A 27,022-nucleotide genomic window follows, 5' to 3' on the forward strand; every position below is an offset into this window, starting at 1 on the left:
GGTCTAGAGATTCATTTGTCCTACAAGTACCTACTTGCACCCACTTGCGTGATCCACTGAAGAACTGCAAGTACCAGAGTCCCGAGGGGCGATCCGGAGGAGGGGCTAGCGGTGTGCGCTCCATTTATGACGAAACACAATACGGCTCCCTTGAGCTTTGGTCCAACGGGCTCTTGGAAGACGCACATGTGTGCCGGTTCTGGCATCGAAGCCTTTGACTGTTGTGTGTCGGCCTTCTCTTCCAACCCTAAACAATCTTTCTCTACTGATGAGGGAAGTCATCCCGAAACCCGAGACATGTCTCGGGCGATATCCTAAACCCGGGACATGTATCGGGTCAAGAGATTCATCAGTCCTAATAGTACCGACTTGCACCCACCTGGGTGATCCACTGAAGAACTGCAAGTACCAGAGTCCCGAGGGGCGATCCAGAGGAGGGGCTAGAAGTGTGTGCTCCATTTATGGCGAAACACAATACGGCTCCCTTGAGCTTTGGGCCGACGGGCTCTTGGAAGACGCACCTGCGTGCCAGTTCTGGCATCGAAGCCTTTGACTGTTGTGTGGCGGCCTTCTCTTCCACCCCTAAACAATCTTTCTCTACTGATGAGGAAAGTCATCCCGAAACCCGAGACATGTCTCGGGCGATATCCTAAACCAGGGACATGTATCGGGTCTAGAGATTCATCAGTCCTACAAGTATCGCCTTCCACCCTCCTGGGTGATCCACTGAAGAACTGCAAGTACCAGAGTCCCGAGGGGGCGATCCGGAGGAGGGGCTAGCAGTGTGCCCTCCATGTATGACGAAACACAATACGGCTCCCTTGAGCTTTGGGTCGACGGGCTCTTGGAAGACGCACCTGCGTGCCGGTTCTGGCATCGAAGCCTTTGACTGTTGTGTGGCGGCCTTCTCTTCCACCCCTAAACAATCTTTCTCTACTGATGAGGGAAGTCATCCCAAAACCCGAGACATGTCTCGGGGGATATCCTAAACCCGGTACATGTATCGGGTCTAGAGATTCATCAGTCCTACAAGTACCGACTTACACCCTCCTGGGTGATCCACTGAAAAACTGCAAGTACCAGAGTCCCGAGAGGCGATCCGGAGGAGGGGCTAGCGGTGTGCGCTCCATTTATGACAAAACACAATACGGCTCCCTTGAGCTTTGGGCCGACGGGCTCTTGGAAGACGCACCTGCCTACCGGTTCTGGCATCAAAGCCTTTGACTGTTGTGTGGCGGCCTTCTCTTCCACCCCTAAACAATCTTTCTCTACTGATGAGGGAAGTCATCCCGAAACCCCAGACATGTCTCGGGCGATATCCTAAACCCGGGACATGTATCGGTTCTAGAGATTCATCTGTCCTACAAGTACCTACTTGCACCCACCTGGGTGATCCACTGAAGAACTGCAAGTACCAGAGTCCAGAGGGGCGATCCGGAGGAGGGGCTAGCGGTGTGCGCTCCATTTATGACGAAACACAATACGGCTCCCTTGAGCTTTGGGCCGACGGGCTCTTGGAAGACGCACATGCGTGCCGGTTCTGGCATCGAAGCCTTTGACTGTTGTGTGGCAGCCTTCTCTTCCACCCCTAAACAATCTTTCTCTACTGATGAGGGAAGTCATCCCGAAACCCGAGACATGTCTCAGGCGATATCCTAAACCCGGGACATGTATCGGGTCTAGAGATTCATCAGTCCTACAAGTACCGACTTGCACCCACCTGGGTGATCCACTGAAGAACTGCAAGTACCAGAGTCCCGAGGGGCAATCCGGAGGAGAGGCTAGCGGTGTGCACTCCATTTATGATTAAACACAATACGGCTCCCTTGAGCTTTGGGCCGACGGGCTCTTGGAAGACGCACCTGCGTGCCGGTTCTGGCATCGAAGCCTTTGACTGTTGTGTGTCGGCCTTCTCTTCCACCCCTAAACAATCTTTCTCTACTGATGAGGGAAGTCATCCCGAAACCCGAGACATGTCTCGGGCGATATCCTAAACCCGGGACATGTATCGGGTCAAGAGATTCATCAGTCCTAATAGTACCGACTTGCACCCACCTGGGTGATCCACTGAAGAACTGCAAGTACCAGAGTCCCGAGGGGCGATCCAGAGGAGGGGCTAGAAGTGTGTGCTCCATTTATGGCGAAACACAATACGGCTCCCTTGAGCTTTGAGCCGACGGGCTCTTGGAAGACGCACCTGCGTGCCAGTTCTGGCATCGAAGCCTTTGACTGTTGTGTGGCGGCCTTCTCTTCCACCCCTAAACAATCTTTCTCTACTGATGAGGAAAGTCATCCCGAAACCCGAGACATGTCTCGGGCGATATCCTAAACCAGGGACATGTATCGGGTCTAGAGATTCATCAGTCCTACAAGTATCGCCTTCCACCCTCCTGGGTGATCCACTGAAGAACTGCAAGTAGCAGAGTCCCGAGGGGGCGATCCGGAGGAGGGGCTAGCAGTGTGCCCTCCATGTATGACGAAACACAATACGGCTCCCTTGAGCTTTGGGTCGACGGGCTCTTGGAAGACGCACCTGCGTGCCGGTTCTGGCATCGAAGCCTTTGACTGTTGTGTGGCGGCCTTCTCTTCCACCCCTAAACAATCTTTCTCTACTGATGAGGGAAGTCATCCCAAAACCCGAGACATGTCTCGGGGGATATCCTAAACCCGGTACATGTATCGGGTCTAGAGATTCATCAGTCCTACAAGTACCGACTTGCACCCTCCTGGGTGATCCACTGAAAAACTGCAAGTACCAGAGTCCCGAGAGGCGATCCGGAGGAGGGGCTAGCGGTGTGCGCTCCATTTATGACAAAACAGAATACGGCTCCCTTGAGCTTTGGGCCGACGGGCTCTTGGAAGACGCACCTGCGTACCGGTTCTGGCATCAAAGCCTTTGACTGTTGTGTGGCGGCCTTCTCTTCCACCCCTAAACAATCTTTCTCTACTGATGAGGGAAGTCATCCCGAAAGCCGAGACATGTCTCGGGCGATATCCTAAACCCGGGACATGTATCGGTTCTATAGATTCATCTGTCCTACAAGTACCGACTTGCACCCACCTGGGTGATCCACTGAAGAACTGCAAGTACCAGAGTCCAGAGGGGCGATCCGGAGGAGGGGCTAGCGGTGTGCGCTCCATTTATGACGAAACACAATACGGCTCCCTTGAGCTTTGGGCCGACGGGCTCTTGGAAGACGCACATGCGTGCCGGTTCTGGCATCGAAGCCTTTGACTGTTGTGTGGCAGCCTTCTCTTCCACCCCTAAACAATCTTTCTCTACTGATGAGGGAAGTCATCCCGAAACCCGAGACATGTTTCAGGCGATATCCTAAACCCGGGACATGTATCGGGTCTAGAGATTCATCAGTCCTACAAGTACCGACTTGCACCCACCTGGGTGATCCACTGAAGAACTGCAAGTACCAGAGTCCCGAGGGGCAATCCGGAGGAGAGGCTAGCGGTGTGCACTCCATTTATGATTAAACACAATACGGCTCCCTTGAGCTTTGGGCCGACGGGCTCTTGGAAGACGCACCTGCGTGCCGGTTGTGGCATCGAAGCCTTTGACTGTTGTGTGGCAGCCTTCTCTTCCACCCCTAAACAATCTTTCTCTACTGATGAGGGAAGTCATCCCGAAAGCCGAGACATGTCTCGGGCGATATCCTAAACCCGGGACATGTATCGGTTCTAGAGATTCATCAGTCCTACAAGTACCGACTTGCACCCACCTGGGTGATCCACTGAAGAACTGCAAGTACCAGAGTCCCGAGGGGCAATCCGGAGGAGAGGCTAGCTGTGTGCACTCCATTTATGATTAAACACAATACGGCTCCCTTGAGCTTTGGGCCGACGGGCTCTTGGAAGACGCACCTGCGTGCCGGTTCTGGCATCGAAGCCTTTGACTGTTGTGTGGCGGCCTTCTCTTCCACCCCTAAACAATCTTTCTCTACTGATGAGGGAAGTCATCCTGAAACCCGAGACATGTCTCGGGCGATATCCTAAACCAGGGACATGTATCGGGTCTAGAGATTCATCAGTCCTACAAGTACCGCCTTGCACCCACCTGGGCGATCCACTGAAGAACTGCAAGTACCAGAGTCCCGAGGGGAGATCCGGAGGAGGGGCTAGCGGTGTGCGCTCCATTTATGACGAAACACAATACGGCTCCCTTGAGCTTTGGGCCGACGGGCTCTTGGAAGACGCACCTGCGTGCCGGTTCTGGCATCGAAGCCTTTGACTGTTGTGTGGCGGCCTTCTCTTCCACCCCTAAACAATCTTTCTCTACTGATGAGGGAAGTCATCCTGAAACCCGAGACATGTCTCGGACGTTATCCTAAACCCGGGACATGTATCGGGTCTCGAGATTCATCAGTCCTACAAGTACCGATTTGCACCCACCTGGGTGATCCACTGAAGAACTGCAAGTAGCAGTCCCGAGGGGCGATCCGGAGGAGGGGCTAGCGGTGTGCGCTCCATTTATGATGAAACACAATACGGCTCCCTTGAGCTTTGGGCCGACGGGCTCTTGGAAGACACACCTGCGTGCCGGTTCTGTCTTCGAAGCCTTTGACTGTTGTGTGGTGGCCTTCTCTTCCACCCCTAAACAATCTTTCTCTACTGATGAGGGAAGTCATCCCGAAACCCGAGACATGTCTCGGGCGATATCCTAAACCCGGGACATGTATCGGGTCTAGAGATTCATCAGTCCTACAAGTACCGCCTTGCACCCACCTGGGCGATCCACTGAAGAACTGCAAGTACCAGAGTCCCGAGGGGAGATCCGGAGGAGGGGCTAGCGGTGTGCGCTCCATTTATGATGAAACACAATACGGTTCCCTTGAGCTTTGGGCCGACGGGATCTTGGAAGACGCACCTGCGTGCCGGTTCTGGCATCAAAGCCTTTGACTGTTGTGTGGCGGCCTTCTCTTCCACCCTTAAACAATCTTTCTCTACTGATGAGGGAAGTCATCCCGAAACCCGAGACATGTCTCGGGCGATATCCTAAAACCGGGACATGTATCGGGTCTAGAGATTCATCAGTCCTACAAGTACCGATTTGCACCCACCTGGGTGATCTACTGAAGAACTGCAAGTACCAGAGTCCGAGGGGCGATCCGGAGGAGGGGCTAGCGGTGTGCGCTCAATTTATGATGAAACACAATACAGCTCCCTTGAGCTTTGGGCCGACGGGCTCTTTGAAGACACACCTGCGTGCCAGTTCTGGCATTGAAGCCTTTGACTGTTGTGTGTTGGCCATCTCTTCCACCCCTAAACAATCTTTCTCTACTGATGAGGGAAGTCATCCCGAAACCCGAGACATGTCTCGGACGATATCCTAAACCCGGGACATGTATCGGGTCTAGAGATTCATCAGTCCTACAAGTACCGCCTTGCACCCACCTGGATGATCCACTGAAGAACTGCAAGTACCAGAGTCCCGAGGAGCGATCCGGAGGAGGGGCTAGCGGTGTGCCCTCCATTTATGACGAAACATAATACGGCTCCCTTGAGCTTTGGGCTGACGGGCTCTTGGAAGACGCACCTGCGTGCCGGTTCTGGCATCGAAGCCTTTGACTGTTGTATGGCGGCCTTCTCTTCCACCCCATAACAATCTTTCTCTACTGATGAGGGAAGTCATCCCGAAACCCGAGACATGTCTCGGAAGATTTCCCAAACCCGGGACATGTATCGGGTCTAGAGATTCATCTGTCCTACAAGTACCGACGCGCACCCACCTGGGTGATCCACTGAAGAACTGCAAGTACCAGAGTCCCGAGGGGCGATCCGGAGGAGGGGCTAGCAGTGTGTGCTCCATTTATGACGAAACACAATACAGCTCCCTTGAGCTTTGGGCCGACGGGCTCTTGGAAGACGCACATGTGTGCCGGTTCTGGCATCGAAGCCTTTGATTGTTGTGTGGCGGCCTTCTCTTCCACCCCTAAACAATCTTTCTCTACTGATGAGGTCAGTCATCCGGAAACCCGAGACATGTCTCGGGTGATATCCTAAACCCGGGACATGTATCGGGTCTAGAGATTCATCAGTCCTACAAGTACCGACTTGCACCCACCTGGGTGATCCACTGAAGAACTGCAAGTACCAGAATCCCGAGGGGCGATCCGGAGGAGGGGCTAGCGGTGTGTGCTCCATTTATGACGAAACACAATACGGCTCCCTTGAGCTTTGGGCCGACGGGCTCTTGGAAGACGCACCTGCGTGCCGGTTCTGGCTTCGAAGCCTTTGACTTTTGTGTGGCGGCCTTCTCTTCCACCCCTAAACAATCTTTCTCTACTGATGAGGGAAGTCATCCCGAAACCCGAGACATATCTCGGGCGATATCCTAAACCCGGGACATGTATCGGGTCTAGAGATTCATCAGTCCTACAAGTACCGCCTTGCACCCACCTGGCGATCCACTGAAGAACTGCAAGTACCAGAGTCCCGAGGGGAGATCCGGAGGAGGGGCTAGCGGTGTGCGCTCCATTTATGATGAAACACAATACGGCTCCCTTGAGCTTTGGGCCGACGGGATCTTGGAAGACATAATTGCGTGCCGGTTCTGGCATCGAAGCCTTTGACTGTTGTGTGGCGGCCTTCTCTTCCACCCCTAAACAATCTTTCTCTACTGATGAGGGAAGTCATCCCGAAACCCGAGACATGTCTCGGGCGATATCCTAAACCCGGGACATGTATCGGGTCTAGAGATTCATCAGTCCTACAAGTACCGACTTGCACCCAACTGGGTGATCCACTGAAGAACAGCAAGTACCAGAGTCCCGAGGGGCGATCCGGAGGAGGGGCTAGTGGTGTGCGCTCCATTTATTACGAAACACAATACGGCTCCCTTGAGCTTTGGGCCGACGGGCTCCTGGAAGACGCACCTGCCTGCCGGTTCTGGCATCGATGCCTTTGACTGTTGTGTGGCGGCCTTCTCTTCCACCCCTAAACAATCTTTCTCTACTGATGAGGGAAGTCATCCCGAAACCCGAGACATGTCTCGGGCGATATCCTAAAACCGGGACATGTATTGGGTCTAGAGATTCATCAGTCCTACAAGTACCGATTTGCACCCACCTGGGTGATCTACTGAAGAACTGCAAGTACCAGAGTCCCGAGGGGCGATCTGGAGGAGGGGCTAGCGGTGTGCGCTCAATTTATGATGAAACACAATACAGCTCCCTTGAGCTTTGAGCCGACGGGCTCTTGGAAGACACACCTGCGTGCCAGTTCTGGCATTGAAGCCTTTGACTGTTGTGTGGTGGCCATCTCTTCCACCCCTAAACAATCTTTCTCTACTGATGAGGGAAGTCATCCCGAAACCCGAGACATGTCTCGGACGATATCCTAAACCCGGGACATGTATCGGGTCTAGAGATTCATCAGTCCTACAAGTACCGCCTTGGACCCACCTGGATGATCCACCGAAGAACTGCAAGTACCAGAGTCCCGAGGGGCGATCCGGAGGAGGGATTAGCGGTGTGCACTCCATTTATGACGAAACATAATACGGCTCCCTTGAGCTTTGGGCCGACGGGCTCTTGAAAGACGCACCTGCGTGCCGGTTCTGGCATCGAAGCCTTTGACTGTTGTGTGGCGGCCTTCTCTTCCACCCCTAAACAATCTTTCTCTACTGATGAGGGAAGTCATCCCGAAACCCGAGACATGTCTCAGGCGATATCCTAAACCCGGGACATGTATCGGGTCTAGAGATTCATCAGTCCTAATAGTACCGACTTGCACCCACCTGGGTGATCCACTGAAGAACTGCAAGTACCAGAGTCCTGAGGGGCGATCCAGAGGAGGGGCTAGCAGTGTGCGCTCCATTTATTACGAAACACAATACGGCTCCCTTGAGCTTTGGGCCGACTGGCTCTTGGAAGACGCACCTGCGTGCCAGTTCTGGCATCGAAGCCTTTGACTGTTGTGTGGCGGCCTTCTCTTCCACCCCTAAACAATCTTTCTCTACTGATGATGGAAGTCATCCCGAAACCCGAGACATGTCTCGGGCGATATCCTAAACCGGGGACATGTATCGGGTCTAGAGATTCATCAGTCCTACAAGTACCGACTTGCACCCACCTGGGTGATCCACTGAAGAACTGCAAGTACCAGAGTCCCGAGGGGAGATCCGGAGGAGGGGCTAGCGGTGTCACTTCATTTATTACGAAACACAATACGGCTCCCTTGAGCTTTGGGCCGACGGGCTCTTGGAAGACGCACCTGCGTGCCGGTTCTGGCATCGAAGCCTTTGACTGTTGTGTGGCGGCCTTCTCTTCCACCCCTAAACAATCTTTCTCTACTGATGAGTGAATTCATCCCAAAACCCGAAACATGTCTCGGGCGATATCCTAAACCCGGGACTTGTATCGGGTCTAGAGATTCATCAGTCCTACAAGTACCGACTTGCACCCACCTGGGTGATCCACAGAAGAACTGCAAGTACCAGAGTCCCGAGGGGCGATCCGGAGGAGGGGCTAGCGGTGTGCGCTCCATTTATGACGAAACACAGTACGGCTCCCTTGAGCTTTGGGCCGACGGGCTCTTGGAAGACGCACCTGCGTGCCGGTTCTGGCATCGAAGCCTTTGACTGTTGTGTGGCGGCCTTCTCTTCCACCCCTAAACAATCTTTCTCTACTGATGAGGGAAGTCATCCTGAAACCCGAGACATGTCTCGGAAGATATCCTAAACCCGGGACATGTATCGGGTCAAGAGATTCATCAGTCCTACAAGTACCGACTTGCACCCACCTGGGTGATCCACAGAAGAACTGCAAGTACCAGAGTCCCGAGGGGCGATCCGGAGGAGGGGCTAGCGGTGTGCGCTCCATTTATGACGAAACACAATACGGCTCCCTTGAGCTTTGGGCTGACGGGCTCTTGGAAGACGCACCTGCGCGCCGGTTCTGGCATCAAAGCCTTTGACTGTTGTGTGGCGGCCTTCTCTTCCACCCCTAAACAATCTTTCTCTACTGATGAGGGAAGTCATCCCGAAAGCCGAGACATGTCACGGGCGATATCCTAAACCCGGGACATGCATCGGGTCTAGAGATTCATTTGTCCTACAAGTACCTACTTGCACCCACTTGCGTGATCCACTGAAGAACTGCAAGTACCAGAGTCCCGAGGGGCGATCCGGAGGAGGGGCTAGCGGTGTGCGCTCCATTTATGACGAAACACAATACGGCTCCCTTGAGCTTTGGTCCAACGGGCTCTTGAAAGACGCACATGTGTGCCGGTTCTGGCATCGAAGCCTTTGACTGTTGTGTGTCGGCCTTCTCTTCCAACCCTAAACAATCTTTCTCTACTGATGAGGGAAGTCATCCCGAAACCCGAGACATGTCTCGGGTGATATCCTAAACCCGGGACATGTATCGGGTCAAGAGATTCATCAGTCTTAATAGTACCGACTTGGACCCACCTGGGTGATCCACTGAAGAACTGCAAGTACCAGAGTCCCGAGGGGCGATCCAGAGGAGGGGCTAGAAGTGTGTGCTCCATGTATGGCGAAACACAATACGGCTCCCTTGAGCTTTGGGCCGACGGGCTCTTGGAAGACGCACCTGCGTGCCAGTTCTGGCATCGAAGCCTTTGACTGTTGTGTGGCGGCCTTCTCTTCCACCCCTAAACAATCTTTCTCTACTGATGAGGAAAGTCATCCCGAAACCCGAGACATGTCTCGGGCGATATCCTAAACCAGGGACATGTATCGGGTCTAGAGATTCATCAGTCCTACAAGTATCGCCTTCCACCCTCCAGGGTGATCCACTGAAGAACTGCAAGTACCAGAGTCCCGAGGGGGCGATCCGGAGGAGGGGCTAGCAGTGTGCCCTCCATGTATGACGAAACACAATACGGCTCCCTTGAGCTTTGGGTCGACGGGCTCTTGGAAGACGCACCTGTGTGCCGGTTCTGGCATCGAAGCCTTTGACTGTTGTGTGGCGGCCTTCTCTTCCACCCCTAAACAATCTTTCTCTACTGATGAGGGAAGTCATCCCAAAACCCGAGACATGTCTCGGGGGATATCCTAAACCCGGTACATGTATCGGGTCTAGAGATTCATCAGTCCTACAAGTACCGACTTGCACCCTCCTGGGTGATCCACTGAAAAACTGCAAGTACCAGAGTCCCGAGAGGCGATCCGGAGGAGGGGCTAGCGGTGTGCGCTCCATTTATGACAAAACACAATACGGCTCCCTTGAGCTTTGGGCCGACGGGCTCTTGGAAGACGCACCTGCGTACCGGTTCTGGCATCAAAGCCTTTGACTGTTGTGTGGCGGCCTTCTCTTCCACCCCTAAACAATCTTTCTCTACTGATGAGGGAAGTCATCCCGAAACCCGAGACATGTCTCAGGCGATATCCTAAACCCGGGACATGTATCGGGTCTAGAGATTCATCAGTCCTACAAGTACCGACTTGCACCCACCTGGGTGATCCACTGAAGAACTGCAAGTACCAGAGTCCCGAGGGGCAATCCGGAGGAGAGGCTAGCGGTGTGCACTCCATTTATGATTAAACACAATACGGCTCCCTTGAGCTTTGGGCCGACGGGCTCTTGGAAGACGCACCTGCGTGCCGGTTCTGGCATCGAAGCCTTTGACTGTTGTGTGGCGGCCTTCTCTTCCACCCCTAAACAATCTTTCTCTACTGATGAGGGAAGTCATCCCGAAAGCCGAGACATGTCTCGGGCGATATCCTAAACCCGGGACATGTATCGGTTCTAGAGATTCATCAGTCCTACAAGTACCGACTTGCACCCACCTGGGTGATCCACTGAAGAACTGCAAGTACCAGAGTCCCGAGGGGCAATCCGGAGGAGAGGCTAGCTGTGTGCACTCCATTTATGATTAAACACAATACGGCTCCCTTGAGCTTTGGGCCGACGGGCTCTTGGAAGACGCACCTGCGTGCCGGTTCTGGCATCGAAGCCTTTGACTGTTGTGTGGCGGCCTTCTCTTCCACCCCTAAACAATCTTTCTCTACTGATGAGGGAAGTCATCCTGAAACCCGAGACATGTCTCGGACGATATCCTAAACCCGGGACATGTATCGGGTCTCGAGATTCATCAGTCCTACAAGTACCGATTTGTACCCACCTGGGTGATCCACTGAAGAACTGCAAGTACCAGTCCCGAGGGGCGATCCGGAGGAGGGGCTAGCGGTGTGCGCTCCATTTATGATGAAACACAATACGGCTCCCTTGAGCTTTGGGCCGACGGGCTCTTGGAAGACACACCTGCGTGCCGGTTCTGGCATCGAAGCCTTTGACTGTTGTGTGGTGGCCATCTCTTCCACCCCTAAACAATCTTTCTCTACTGATGAGGGAAGTCATCCCGAAACCCGAGACATGTCTCGGACGATATCCTAAACCTGGGACATGTATCGGGTCTAGAGATTCATCAGTCCTACAAGTATCGCCTTCCACCCTCCTGGGTGATCCACTGAAGAACTGCAAGTACCAGAGTCCCGAGGGGCGATCCGGAGGAGGGGCTAGCGGTGTGCGCTCCATTTATGATGAAACACAATACGGCTCCCTTGAGCTTTGGGCCGACGGGATCTTGGAAGACGCAATTGCGTGCCGGTTCTGGCATCGAAGCCTTTGACTGTTGAGTGGCGGCCTTCTCTTCCACCCCTAAACAATCTTTCTCTACTGATGAGGGAAGTCATCCCGAAACCCGAGACATGTCTCGGGCGATATCCTAAACCCGGGACATGTATCGGGTCTAGAGATTCATCAGTCCTACAAGTACCGACTTGCACCCAACTGGGTGATCCACTGAAGAACTGCAAGTACCAGAGTCCTGAGGGGCGATCCGGAGGAGGGGCTAGTGGTGTGCACTCCATTTATTACGAAACACAATACGGCTCCCTTGAGCTTTGGGCCGACGGGCTCCTGGAAGACGCACCTGCGTGCCGGTTCTGGCATCGATGCCTTTGACTGTTGTGTGGCGGCCTTCTCTTCCACCCCTAAACAATCTTTCTCTACTGATGAGGGAAGTCATCCCGAAACCCGAGACATGTCTCGGGCGATATCCTAAAACCGGGACATGTATCGGGTCTAGAGATTCATCAGTCCTACAAGTACCGATTTGCACCCACCTGGGTGATCTACTGAAGAACTGCAAGTACCAGAGTCCCGAGGGGCGATCTGGAGGGGGGGCTAGCGGTGTGCGCTCAATTTATGATGAAACACAATACAGCTCCCTTGAGCTTTGAGCCGACGGGCTCTTGGAAGACACACCTGTGTGCCAGTTCTGGCATTGAAGCCTTTGACTGTTGTGTGGTGGCCATCTCTTCCACCCCTAAACAATCTTTCTCTACTGATGAGGGAAGTCATCCCGAAACCCGAGACATGTCTCGGACGATATCCTAAACCCGGGACATGTATCGGGTCTAGAGATTCATCAGTCCTACAAGTACCGCCTTGCACCCACCTGGATGATCCACCGAAGAACTGCAAGTACCAGAGTCCCGAGGGGCGATCCGGAGGAGGGGTTAGCGGTGTGCACTCCATTTATGACGAAACATAATACGGTTCCCTTGAGCTTTGGGCCGACGGGCTCTTGAAAGACGCACCTGCGTGCCGGTTCTGGCATCGAAGCCTTTGACTGTTGTGTGGCGGCCTTCTCTTCCACCCCTAAACAATCTTTCTCTACTGATGAGGGAAGTCATCCCGAAACCCGAGACATGTCTCAGGCGATATCCTAAACCCGGGACATGTATCGGGTCTAGAGATTCATCAGTCCTAATAGTACCGACTTGCACCCACCTGGGTGATTCACTGAAGAACTGCAAGTACCAGAGTCCTGAGGGGCGATCCAGAGGAGGGGCTAGCAGTGTGCGCTCCATTTATTACGAAACACAATACGGCTCCCTTGAGCTTTGGGCCGACTGGCTCTTGGAAGACGCACATGAGTGCCAGTTCTGGCATCGAAGCCTTTGACTGTTGTGTGGCGGCCTTCTCTTCCACCCCTAAACAATCTTTCTCTACTGATGATGGAAGTCATCCCGAAACCCGAGACATGTCTCAGGCGATATCCTAAACCGGGGACATGTATCGGGTCTAGAGATTCATCAGTCCTACAAGTACCGACTTGCACCCACCTGGGTGATCCACTGAAGAACTGCAAGTACCAGAGTCCCGAGGGGAGATCCGGAGGAGGGGCTAGCGGTGTCACTTCATTTATTACGAAACACAATACGGCTCCCTTGAGCTTTGGGCCGACAGGCTCTTGGAAGACGCACCTGCGTGCCGGTTCTGGCATCGAAGCCTTTGACTGTTGTGTGGCGGCCTTCTCTTCCACCCCTAAACAATCTTTCTCTACTGATGAGTGAATTCATCCCAAAACCCGAAACATGTCTCGGGCGATATCCTAAACCCGGGACATTTATCGGGTCTAGAGATTCATCAGTCCTACAAGTACCGACTTGCACCCACCTGGGTGATCCAGAGAAGAACTGCAAGTACCAGAGTCCCGAGGGGCGATCCGGAGGAGGGGCTAGCGGTGTGCGCTCCATTTATGACGAAACACAGTACGGCTCCCTTGAGCTTTGGGCCGACGGGCTCTTGGAAGACGCACCTGCGTGCCGGTTCTGGCATCGAAGCCTTTGACTGTTGTGTGGCGGCCTTCTCTTCCACCCCTAAACAATCTTTCTCTACTGATGAGGGAAGTCATCCTGAAACCCGAGACATGTCTCGGAAGATATCCTAAACCCGGGACATGTATCGGGTCAAGAGATTCATCAGTCCTACAAGTACCGACTTGCAGCCACCTGGGTGATCCACTGAAGAACTGCAAGTACCAGAGTCCCGAGGGGCGATCCGGAGGAGGGGCTAGCGGTGTGCGCTCCATTTATGACGAAACACAATATGGCTCCCTTGAGCTTTGGTCCAACGGGCTCTTGGAAGACACACATGTGTGCCGGTTCTGGCATCGAAGCCTTTGACTGTTGTGTGTCGGCCTTCTCTTCCACCCCTAAACAATCTTTCTCTACTGATGAGGGAAGTCATCCCGAAACCCGAGACATGTCTCTGGCGATATCCTAAACCCGGGACATGTATCGGGTCAAGAGATTCATCAGTCCTAATAGTACCGACTTGCACCCACCTGGGTGATCCACTGAAGAACTGCAAGTACCAGAGTCCCGAGGGGCGATCCAGAGGAGGGGCTAGAAGTGTGTGCTCCATTTATGGCGAAACACAATACGGCTCCCTTGAGCTTTGAGCCGACGGGCTCTTGGAAGACGCACCTGCGTGCCAGTTCTGGCATCGAAGCCTTTGACTGTTGTGTGGCGGCCTTCTCTTCCACCCCTAAACAATCTTTCTCTACTGATGAGGAAAGTCATCCCGAAACCCGAGACATGTCTCGGGCGATATCCTAAACCAGGGACATGTATCGGGTCTAGAGATTCATCAGTCCTACAAGTATCGCCTTCCACCCTCCTGGGTGATCCACTGAAGAACTGCAAGTAGCAGAGTCCCGAGGGGGCGATCCGGAGGAGGGGCTAGCAGTGTGCCCTCCATGTATGACGAAACACAATACGGCTCCCTTGAGCTTTGGGTCGACGGGCTCTTGGAAGACGCACCTGCGTGCCGGTTCTGGCATCGAAGCCTTTGACTGTTGTGTGGCGGCCTTCTCTTCCACCCCTAAACAATCTTTCTCTACTGATGAGGGAAGTCATCCCAAAACCCGAGACATGTCTCGGGGGATATCCTAAACCCGGTACATGTATCGGGTCTAGAGATTCATCAGTCCTACAAGTACCGACTTGCACCCTCCTGGGTGATCCACTGAAAAACTGCAAGTACCAGAGTCCCGAGAGGCGATCCGGAGGAGGGGCTAGCGGTGTGCGCTCCATTTATGACAAAACAGAATACGGCTCCCTTGAGCTTTGGGCCGACGGGCTCTTGGAAGACGCACTTGCGTACCGGTTCAGGCATCAAAGCCTTTGACTGTTGTGTGGCGGCCTTCTCTTCCACCCCTAAACAATCTTTCTCTACTGATGAGGGAAGTCATCCCGAAAGCCGAGACATGTCTCAGGCGATATCCTAAACCCGGGACATGTATCGGGTCTAGAGATTCATCAGTCCTACAAGTACCGACTTGCACCCACCTGGGTGATCCACTGAAGAACTGCAAGTACCAGAGTCCCGAGGGGCAATCCGGAGGAGAGGCTAGCGGTGTGCACTGCATTTATGATTAAACACAATACGGCTCCCTTGAGCTTTGGGCCGACGGGCTCTTGGAAGACGCACCTGCGTGCCGGTTGTGGCATCGAAGCCTTTGACTGTTGTGTGGCGGCCTTCTCTTCCACCCCTAAACAATCTTTCTCTACTGATGAGGGAAGTCATCCCGAAAGCCGAGACATGTCTCGGGCGATATCCTAAACCCGGGACATGTATCGGTTCTAGAGATTCATCAGTCCTACAAGTACCGACTTGCACCCACCTGGGTGATCCACTGAAGAACTGCAAGTACCAGAGTCCCGAGGGGCAATCCGGAGGAGAGGCTAGCTGTGTGCACTCCATTTATGATTAAACACAATACGGCTCCCTTGAGCTTTGGGCCGACGGGCTCTTGGAAGACGCACCTGCGTGCCGGTTCTGGCATCGAAGCCTTTGACTGTTGTGTGGCGGCCTTCTCTTCCACCCCTAAACAATCTTTCTCTACTGATGAGGGAAGTCATTCTGAAACCCGAGACATGTCTCGGGCGATATCCTAAACCAGGGACATGTATCGGGTCTAGAGATTCATCAGTCCTACAAGTACCGCCTTGCACCCACCTGGGCGATCCACTGAAGAACTGCAAGTACCAGAGTCCCGAGGGGAGATCCGGAGGAGGGGCTAGCGGTGTGCGCTCCATTTATGACGAAACACAATACGGCTCCCTTGAGCTTTGGGCCGACGGGCTCTTGGAAGACGCACCTGCGTGCCGGTTCTGGCATCGAAGCCTTTGACTGTTGTGTGGCGGCCTTCTCTTCCACCCCTAAACAATCTTTCTCTACTGATGAGGGAAGTCATCCTGAAACCCGAGACATGTCTCGGACGTTATCCTAAACCCGGGACATGTATCGGGTCTCGAGATTCATCAGTCCTACAAGTACCGATTTGCACCCACCTGGGTGATCCACTGAAGAACTGCAAGTAGCAGTCCCGAGGGGCGATCCGGAGGAGGGGCTAGCGGTGTGCGCTCCATTTATGATGAAACACAATACGGCTCCCTTGAGCTTTGGGCCGACGGGCTCTTGGAAGACACACCTGCGTGCCGGTTCTGTCTTCGAAGCCTTTGACTGTTGTGTGGTGGCCTTCTCTTCCACCCCTAAACAATCTTCCTCTACTGATGAGGGAAGTCATCCCGAAACCCGAGACATGTCTCGGGCGATATCCTAAACCCGGGACATGTATCGGGTCTAGAGATTCATCAGTCCTACAAGTACCGCCTTGCACCCACCTGGGCGATCCACTGAAGAACTGCAAGTACCAGAGTCCCGAGGGGAGATCCGGAGGAGGGGCTAGCGGTGTGCGCTCCATTTATGATGAAACACAATACGGTTCCCTTGAGCTTTGGGCCGACGGGATCTTGGAAGACGCACCTGCGTGCCGGTTCTGGCATCGAAGCCTTTGACTGTTGTGTGGCGGCCTTCTCTTCCACCCTTAAACAATCTTTCTCTACTGATGAGGGAAGTCATCCCGAAACCCGAGACATGTCTCGGGCGATATCCTAAAACCGGGACATGTATCGGGTCTAGAGATTCATCAGTCCTACAAGTACCGATTTGCACCCACCTGGGTGATCTACTGAAGAACTGCACGTACCAGAGTCCGAGGGGCGATCCGGAGGAGGGGCTAGCGGTGTGCGCTCAATTTATGATGAAACACAATACAGCTCCCTTGAGCTTTGGGCCGACGGGCTCTTTGAAGACACACCTGCGTGCCAGTTCTGGCATTGAAGCCTTTGACTGTTGTGTGGTGGCCATCTCTTCCACCCCTAAACAATCTTTCTCTACTGATGAGGGAAGTCATCCCGAAACCCGAGACATGTCTCGGACGATATCCTAAACCCGGGACATGTATCGGGTCTAGAGATTCATCAGTCCTACAAGTACCGCCTTGCACCCACCTGGATGATCCACTGAAGAACTGCAAGTACCAGAGTCCCGAGGGGCGATCCGGAGGAGGGGCTAGCAGTGTGTGCTCCATTTATGATGAAACACAATACAGCTCCCTTGAGCTTTGGGCCGACGGGCTCTTGGAAGACGCACATGTGTGCCGGTTCTGGCATCGAAGCCTTTGATTGTTGTGTGGCGGCCTTCTCTTCCACCCCTAAACAATCTTTCTCTACTGATGAGGTCAGTCATCCGGAAACCCGAGACATGTCTCGGGTGATATCCTAAACCCGGGACATGTATCGGGTCTAGAGATTCATCAGTCCTACAAGTACCGACTTGCACCCACCTGGGTGATCCACTGAAGAACTGCAAGTACCAGAATCCCGAGGGGCGATCCGGAGGAGGGGCTAGCGGTGTGTGCTCCATTTATGACGAAAACAAATACGGCTCCCTTGAGCTTTGGGCCGACGGGCTCTTGGAAGACGCACCTGCGTGCCGGTTCTGGCTTCGAAGCCTTTGACTTTTGTGTGGCGGCCTTCTCTTCCACCCCTAAACAATCTTTCTCTACTGATGAGGGAAGTCATCCCGAAACCCGAGACATATCTCGGGCGATATCCTAAACCCGGGACATGTATCGGGTCTAGAGATTCATCAGTCCTACAAGTACCGCCTTGCACCCACCTGGCGATCCACTGAAGAACTGCAAGTACCAGAGTCCCGAGGGGAGATCCGGAGGAGGGGCTAGCGGTGTGCGCTCCATTTATGATGAAACACAATACGGCTCCCTTGAGCTTTGGGCCGACGGGATCTTGGAAGACGCAATTGCGTGCCGGTTCTGGCATCGAAGCCTTTAACTGTTGTGTGGCGGCCTTCTCTTCCACCCCTAAACAATCTTTCTCTACTGATGAGGGAAGTCATCCCGAAACCCGAGACATGTCTCGGGCGATATCCTAAACCCGGGACATGTATCGGGTCTAGAGATTCATCAGTCCTACAAGTACCGACTTGCACCCAACTGGGTGATCCACTGAAGAACAGCAAGTACCAGAGTCCCGAGGGGCGATCCGGAGGAGGGGCTAGTGGTGTGCGCTCCATTTATTACGAAACACAATACGGCTCCCTTGAGCTTTGGGCCGACGGGCTCCTGGAAGACGCACCTGCCTGCCGGTTCTGGCATCGATGCCTTTGACTGTTGTGTGGCGGCCTTCTCTTCCACCCCTAAACAATCTTTCTCTACTGATGAGGGAAGTCATCCCGAAACCCGAGACATGTCTCATGCGATATCCTAAACCCGGGACATGTATCGGGTCTAGAGATTCATCAGTCCTAATAGTACCGACTTGCACCCACCTGGGTGATCCACTGAAGAACTGCAAGTACCAGAGTCCTGAGGGGCGATCCAGAGGAGGGGCTAGCAGTGTGCGCTCCATTTATTACGAAACACAATACGGCTCCCTTGAGCTTTGGGCCGACTGGCTCTTGGAAGACGCACCTGCGTGCCAGTTCTGGCATCGAAGCCTTTGACTGTTGTGTGGCGGCCTTCTCTTCCACCCCTAAACAATCTTTCTCTACTGATGATGGAAGTCATCCCGAAACCCGAGACATGTCTCGGGCGATATCCTAAACCGGGGACATGTATCGGGTCTAGAGATTCATCAGTCCTACAAGTACCGACTTGCACCCACCTGGGTGATCCACTGAAGAACTGCAAGTACCAGAGTCCCGAGGGGAGATCCGGAGGAGGGGCTAGCGGTGTCACTTCATTTATTACGAAACACAATACGGCTCCCTTGAGCTTTGGGCCGACGGGCTCTTGGAAGACGCACCTGCGTGCCGGTTCTGGCATCGAAGCCTTTGACTGTTGTGTGGCGGCCTTCTCTTCCACCCCTAAACAATCTTTCTCTACTGATGAGTGAATTCATCCCAAAACCCGAAACATGTCTCGGGCGATATCCTAAACCCGGGACATGTATCGGGTCTAGAGATTCATCAGTCCTACAAGTACCGACTTGCACCCACCTGGGTGATCCACAGAAGAACTGCAAGTACCAGAGTCCCGAGGGGCGATCCGGAGGAGGGGCTAGCGGTGTGCGCTCCATTTATGACGAAACACAGTACGGCTCCCTTGAGCTTTGGGCCAACGGGCTCTTGGAAGACGCACCTGCGTGCCGGTTCTGGCATCGAAGCCTTTGACTGTTGTGTGGCGGCCTTCTCTTCCACCCCTAAACAATCTTTCTCTACTGATGAGGGAAGTCATCCTGAAACCCGAGACATGTCTCGGAAGATATCCTAAACCCGGGACATGTATCGGGTCAAGAGATTCATCAGTCCTACAAGTACCGACTTGCACCCACCTGGGTGATCCACTGAAGAACTGCAAGTACCAGAGTCCCGAGGGGCGATCCGGAGGAGGGGCTAGCGGTGTGCGCTCCATTTATGACGAAACACAATACGGCTCCCTTGAGCTTTGGGCTGACGGGCTCTTGGAAGACGCACCTGCGCGCCGGTTCTGGCATCAAAGCCTTTGACTGTTGTGTGGCGGCCTTCTCTTCCACCCCTAAACAATCTTTCTCTACTGATGAGGGAAGTCATCCCGAAAGCCGAGACATGTCACGGGCGATATCCTAAACCCGGGACATGCATCGGGTCTAGAGATTAATTTGTCCTACAAGTACCTACTTGCACCCACTTGCGTGATCCACTGAAGAACTGCAAGTACCAGAGTCCCGAGGGGCGATCCGGAGGAGGGGCTAGCGGTGTGCGCTCCATTTATGACGAAACACAATACGGCTCCCTTGAGCTTTGGTCCAACGGGCTCTTGGAAGACGCACATGTGTGCCGGTTCTGGCATCGAAGCCTTTGACTGTTGTGTGTCGGCCTTCTCTTCCAACCCTAAACAATCTTTCTCTACTGATGAGGGAAGTCATCCCGAAACCCGAGACATGTCTCGGGCGATATCCTAAACCCGGGACATGTATCGGGTCAAGAGATTCATCAGTCCTAATAGTACCGACTTGCACCCACCTGGGTGATCCACTGAAGAACTGCAAGTACCAGAGTCCCGAGGGGCGATCCAGAGGAGGGGCTAGAAGTGTGTGCTCCATTTATGGCGAAACACAATACGGCTCCCTTGAGCTTTGGGCCGACGGGCTCTTGGAAGACGCACCTGCGTGCCAGTTCTGGCATCGAAGCCTTTGACTGTTGTGTGGCGGCCTTCTCTTCCACCCCTAAACAATCTTTCTCTACTGATGAGGAAAGTCATCCCGAAACCCGAGACATGTCTCGGGCGATATCCTAAACCAGGGACATGTATCGGGTCTAGAGATTCATCAGTCCTACAAGTATCGCCTTCCACCCTCCTGGGTGATCCACTGAAGAACTGCAAGTACCAGAGTCCCGAGGGGGCGATCCGGAGGAGGGGCTAGCAGTGTGCCCTCCATGTATGACGAAACACAATACGGCTCCCTTGAGCTTTGGGTCGACGGGCTCTTGGAAGACGCACCTGCGTGCCGGTTCTGGCATCGAAGCCTTTGACTGTTGTGTGGCGGCCTTCTCTTCCACCCCTAAACAATCTTTCTCTACTGATGAGGGAAGTCATCCCAAAACCCGAGACATGTCTCGGGGGATATCCTAAACCCGGTACATGTATCGGGTCTAGAGATTCATCAGTCCTACAAGTACCGACTTACACCCTCCTGGGTGATCCACTGAAAAACTGCAAGTACCAGAGTCCCGAGAGGCGATCCGGAGGAGGGGCTAGCGGTGTGCGCTCCATTTATGACAAAACACAATACGGCTCCCTTGAGCTTTGGGCCGACGGGCTCTTGGAAGACGCACCTGCCTACCGGTTCTGGCATCAAAGCCTTTGACTGTTGTGTGGCGGCCTTCTCTTCCACCCCTAAACAATCTTTCTCTACTGATGAGGGAAGTCATCCCGAAACCCCAGACATGTCTCGGGCGATATCCTAAACCCGGGACATGTATCGGTTCTAGAGATTCATCTGTCCTACAAGTACCTACTTGCACCCACCTGGGTGATCCACTGAAGAACTGCAAGTACCAGAGTCCAGAGGGGCGATCCGGAGGAGGGGCTAGCGGTGTGCGCTCCATTTATGACGAAACACAATACGGCTCCCTTGAGCTTTGGGCCGACGGGCTCTTGGAAGACGCACATGCGTGCCGGTTCTGGCATCGAAGCCTTTGACTGTTGTGTGGCAGCCTTCTCTTCCACCCCTAAACAATCTTTCTCTACTGATGAGGGAAGTCATCCCGAAACCCGAGACATGTCTCAGGCGATATCCTAAACCCGGGACATGTATCGGGTCTAGAGATTCATCAGTCCTACAAGTACCGACTTGCACCCACCTGGGTGATCCACTGAAGAACTGCAAGTACCAGAGTCCCGAGGGGCAATCCGGAGGAGAGGCTAGCGGTGTGCACTCCATTTATGATTAAACACAATACGGCTCCCTTGAGCTTTGGGCCGACGGGCTCTTGGAAGACGCACCTGCGTGCCGGTTCTGGCATCGAAGCCTTTGACTGTTGTGTGGCGGCCTTCTCTTCCACCCCTAAACAATCTTTCTCTACTGATGAGGGAAGTCATCCTGAAAGCCGAGACATGTCTCGGGCGATATCCTAAACCCGGGACATGTATCGGTTCTAGAGATTCATCAGTCCTACAAGTACCGACTTGCACCCACCTGGGTGATCCACTGAAGAACTGCAAGTACCAGAGTCCCGAGGGGCAATCCGGAGGAGAGGCTAGCTGTGTGCACTCCATTTATGATTAAACACAATACGGCTCCCTTGAGCTTTGGGCCGACGGGCTCTTGGAAGACGCACCTGCGTGCCGGTTCTGGCATCGAAGCCTTTGACTGTTGTGTGGCGGCCTTCTCTTCCACCCCTAAACAATCTTTCTCTACTGATGAGGGAAGTCATCCTGAAACCCGAGACATGTCTCGGACGATATCCTAAACCCGGGACATGTATCGGGTCTCGAGATTCATCAGTCCTACAAGTACCGATTTGCACCCACCTGGGTGATCCACTGAAGAACTGCAAGTACCAGTCCCGAGGGGCGATCCGGAGGAGGGGCTAGCGGTGTGCGCTCCATTTATGATGAAACACAATACGGCTCCCTTGAGCTTTGGGCCGACGGGCTCTTGGAAGACACACCTGCGTGCCGGTTCTGGCATCGAAGCCTTTGACTGTTGTGTGGTGGCCATCTCTTCCACCCCTAAACAATCTTTCTCTACTGATGAGGGAAGTCATCCCGAAACCCGAGACATGTCTCGGACGATATCCTAAACCCGGGACATGTATCGGGTCTAGAGATTCATCAGTCCTACAAGTATCGCCTTCCACCCTCCTGGGTGATCCACTGAAGAACTGCAAGTACCAGAGTCCCGAGGGGCGATCCGGAGGAGGGGCTATCGGTGTGCGCTCCATTTATGATGGAACACAATACGGCTCCCTTGAGCTTTGGGCCGACGGGCTCTTGGAAGATGCACCTGCGTGCAGGTTCTGGCATCCAAGCCTTTGACTGTTGTGTGGCGGCCTTCTCTTCCACCCCTAAACAATCTTTCTCTACTGATGAGGGAAGTCATCCCGAAACCCGAGACATGTCTCGGGCGATATCCTAAACCCGGGACATGTATCGGGTCTAGAGATTCATCAGTCCTAATAGTACCGACTTGCACCCACCTGGGTGATCCACTGAAGAACTGCAAGTACCAGAGTCCCGAGGGGCGATCCAGAGGAGAGGCTAGCAGTGTGCGCTCCATTTATGACGAAACACAATACGGCTCCCTTGAGCTTTGGCCCGACGGGCTCTTGGAAGACGCACCTGCGTGCCAGTTCTGGCATCAAAGCCTTTGACTGTTGTGTGGCGGCCTTCTCTTCCACCCCTAAACAATCTTTCTCTACTGATGAGGGAAGTCATCCCAAAACCCGAGACATGTCTCGGGCGATATCCTAAACCGGGGACATCTATCGGGTCTAGAGATTCATCAGTCCTACAAGTACCGACTTGCACCCACCTGGGTGATCCACTGAAGAACTTCAAGTACCAGAGTCCCGAGGGGCGATCCGGAGGAGGGGCTAGCGGTGTGCTCTCCATTTATGACGAAACACAATACGGCTCCCTTGAGCTTTGGGCCGACGGGCTCTTGGAAGACGCACCTGCGTGCCGGTTCTGGCATCGAAGCCTTTGACTGTTGTGTGGCAGCCTTCTTTTCCACCCCTAAACAATCTTTTTCTACTGATGAGGGAAGTCATCCCGAAACCAGAGACATGTCTCGGGCGATATCCTAAACCCCGGACATGTATCGGGTCTAGAGATTCATCAGTCCTACAAGTACCGACTTGCACCCACCTGGGTGATCCACTGAAGAACTGCAAGTACCAGAGTCCCGAGGGGCGATCCGGAGGAGGGGCTAGCGGTGTGCGCTCCATTTATGACGAAAGAAAAATAAATTGTTACATGACTTAGCCATGCGCAGGGAGGTGGAGGAGGGGCTAGTCATGCTTGGCAATGGATATCTTACTTTACATTTAAAAAACATAGAAATTCACTGGATAAAACAAAGGTTAAAGTGATGTTGTAGTCAGGAATTTCAATAATATGGAACATTACATTGAAACAAATCCTGGTTCATGAAAGAAACAAAAGTTAAAGAGATATTATAGTTAGGTGACAATGTCAGTTAAATGAAGCCATTTAAAAAAAATAAACCTACTGAAATTCATCATTTATAGTTTTTTCAAGCAATTATACCTAGTGGCCTAAAATAGCCATAACTCCCATTCTCGCCATGCACTGCTAAATACTACATATATTATTTCACTTATGACATTTTCTATCACATAACCGAGAAGATCATTTCAACGTTTGAAATTACATCATTGATTACATCTCTGTGCAAATATATTTACAAAAAAACAAACGTTATATTGTGGTCTGGTAATAATATCTTACATTACATTAAAAAGAACCTCAGAAATTCATTAAAAAAACGTTAAAAATGATATTATAGTTACATGAAAATGTCAGTTAAAATGTAAAATGTTAAATTCTAAAAACCACTGGAATTTACCAGTTACAGTTAACTGAAGTTATCATACCTCACCCACCTGCCATGCACAGTGTCGTCTTCAATTATGTAATTTCAGATGTTGCACTGATGTTAGCAATGATGTCATAGAACATGTCATGAGTGATGTTATATGTCAGGTCACGTGTAGTGCATGGTGGTGAAACAAGTTAATGTTAGCTCGTTGAGCTAATAACTGCTGACTATCAGTGTTTTTGTGTGTTTTTTTACTAATTTCAAAGCCTAACAGTAAGGCTACGTTAGCCTTTGTATTTTCTTCTGTATATTTAGAGTGTTTTTTAGCATAAGCTAAGATCTTATTACCATAATTAACATAACCTCACTTTGAATATTGTTTTTTTAGTGCATTTACTGGTTTATTTACTGCTAGGGCGTATCATATATAGCATATCCAACTATATTGTCTGGTTAACCTCTTTCTTCTCATGAATGTCTAGTTATTTTAAACATATTCAGCCAGCACCTGCACAGTCCACATTCTTCAGCCATTCACATCAAGTATTTTGCACAGACCAAGCCATTGCTGGTGGACACACCCATCCCATCGCAGCCTGCTCTCGTGGTCCCCAGCCCCTGCTTTATTCACATTGCACATAGCACTTCACTTTCGCTGTAAATCAGGTGTTGAAGCACAGCTGGATTGCACTCGGCAATCCAGCTGGAAACCTGATGATGAAGCATGCCACCTACTAGGTAGGTAGGTGAGGGGTCTTCTAAAACAACCACTGGTTGTCTGCATTAGTCGATTAGGGTAAAGGTCACCAACAATGACCACAACCTGTTAGGGAATTGTCCACGCTGTTTTTGTGTATAACTCTGGGAAAGGGACAAGTTCCTGTTCCATTTCCTTACTCTCTAGTTGTTTACTAAAACCTTCCTTGTGTGGTCAGCTTGATGCCCCTACCACATACCTCCTGCCCTTCTGGGTCCTTGCCTCTATCTCATCCTTCCTGCCATCCAAGGTCCATTGTGCTGCCACTACCCCTCCCTCCTACCCTGATAGTCCATTGTGCTACCACTGATCCTCCTGCCTGGCATGGTCAAGAAAAAGAGAGGGCGCTAAAATGTAATTTTCCATGCTATTTCTCTAGGGATTTTGTAACAGTGCTACAGCCAAAACAACTAAACAGAACTACGCCAAATTTGCCAAAAAGCTAGGTCTTTACCCAGAAAGCATATATTGGGTGTAAATCCTTTCAGTTTGTAAGAAGATAAGGTGAAAAACATAGAGATGGAAATTAAATGATGTTATGTTTGAGTGAAAATGGAAGTAAAAACATAACGTTATACTGTCAAAAAAACAGTGACATTCACTAGTTATAGTTAAATGAAGTAACTATGCACCTCACATATTACAACACTCATGACATTTTCTATGATATCATTGATAATATCACTGATAACATCTGACATTACATAATTAATGACATCACTGTGCATAGCAAGTAGGCAAGTTATGGTTACTTCATTTAATTATAACTGGTGAATTTCAGTGTTGTTTTTCCAGTTTAAAATATTGCATTTTAACTTACATTTTCACCTAACTATGATGTCTGTCAGAAAATGCCTCTTTTTGCATGATCACTCCTAATTATTCTCAAAACTGATGAAGTTAGTTTTTGTACTCTGTATACTGGGAACTTGTTAACCTGCCCCAAGGGCATCTGCTCTGACAGCTAAAAACGTAAAGAATTTGTCCCTAAAAATCCTAATAGGAATATTTAACTTCCCTATAAGTCCCTAGTTCTCCAAGGGCCCGTAAGTTAAATGCCATTAGTGGACTGCTGCACCTATTGGTCCACCACTGATCATGTTTTCAGGTTTGCCCCTGCTAATTTAAAACTGCAAATTCGACCTAGCCAAATAAACCTTTCAACAGGCCTAATTAATACTTATAAGAAACCCCTAAGGTAAGCCCTAAATGCCCAGGGGGCATAGTGCATGGTATTTAAAAAGTAGGACATGTGTATTTAAGTTTCACATGTCCTGGCAGTGAAAAATCTTCAAAGTTGTTTTTCACTTCCAAGGTTAGCTCTCTCATAAAAAAGCCCGGGGTTACATTATAACACCTCAGAATGCATTCAGTTTAGGAATAGCTACAACCAGGATTAAAGGATTCAAATTAATAGTAAGTTAAAATTCAATCTAATCGGCAAGTTGGACTTTAAATTACTATTTTGGAGATACCACATTTAGAAAATGTGCATTTTCCTGGCTAAACCAAATATTCCTTTCAGCCAGTATTCAGTGTCACCTTACTTAGCCCCTTCAGTGCTCATGATGTGCTCAGCTCGTCACGAAGCACGGTGCTCGTGTGCTCATGACGTCATGACCACACCCAAGATCATTATGGCCCAGCACAGGAGAGGAATATCCTGCGCAGCTAAGGTGTTAAAATTGCTCTCTTGGGGTAAAATGTGCATTGATCCATGCAGTGGACAAAAGGCTTGGATGAAGGGAGATGTTTTTCCCTGTGACAGGCTGGCCATCTGGTCTGTGCCTTGGAATTGAATTAAACTTCAAATTGTGCCTGCCTACGCTGCCACAAGCGTAAGTAACTCACACCTAGACCTTTCCCTTTTTCTGATAGCAAACTAGGCAACAATTCCAGTGGGAGAGTGGCTGTTCACAGAAATGGAGAAACGGTTTAGAGTTACGACTGCGGAATGTTTGCCCATAATACTAACCACACTACCGGGTTGGCCCAGGGAGTTCTGCGCTAGGGAAGAAAGGTTCTACCAAATTGGATTTAGGTAGAGAGGGACACCGTGGGATAGTTTATAGTAAAACACACAGGAA

This window comes from Lissotriton vulgaris, chromosome 3_2 (assembly GCF_964263255.1).
Source record: "Lissotriton vulgaris chromosome 3_2, aLisVul1.2, whole genome shotgun sequence".
NCBI classification, from domain to species: domain Eukaryota; kingdom Metazoa; phylum Chordata; class Amphibia; order Caudata; family Salamandridae; genus Lissotriton; species Lissotriton vulgaris.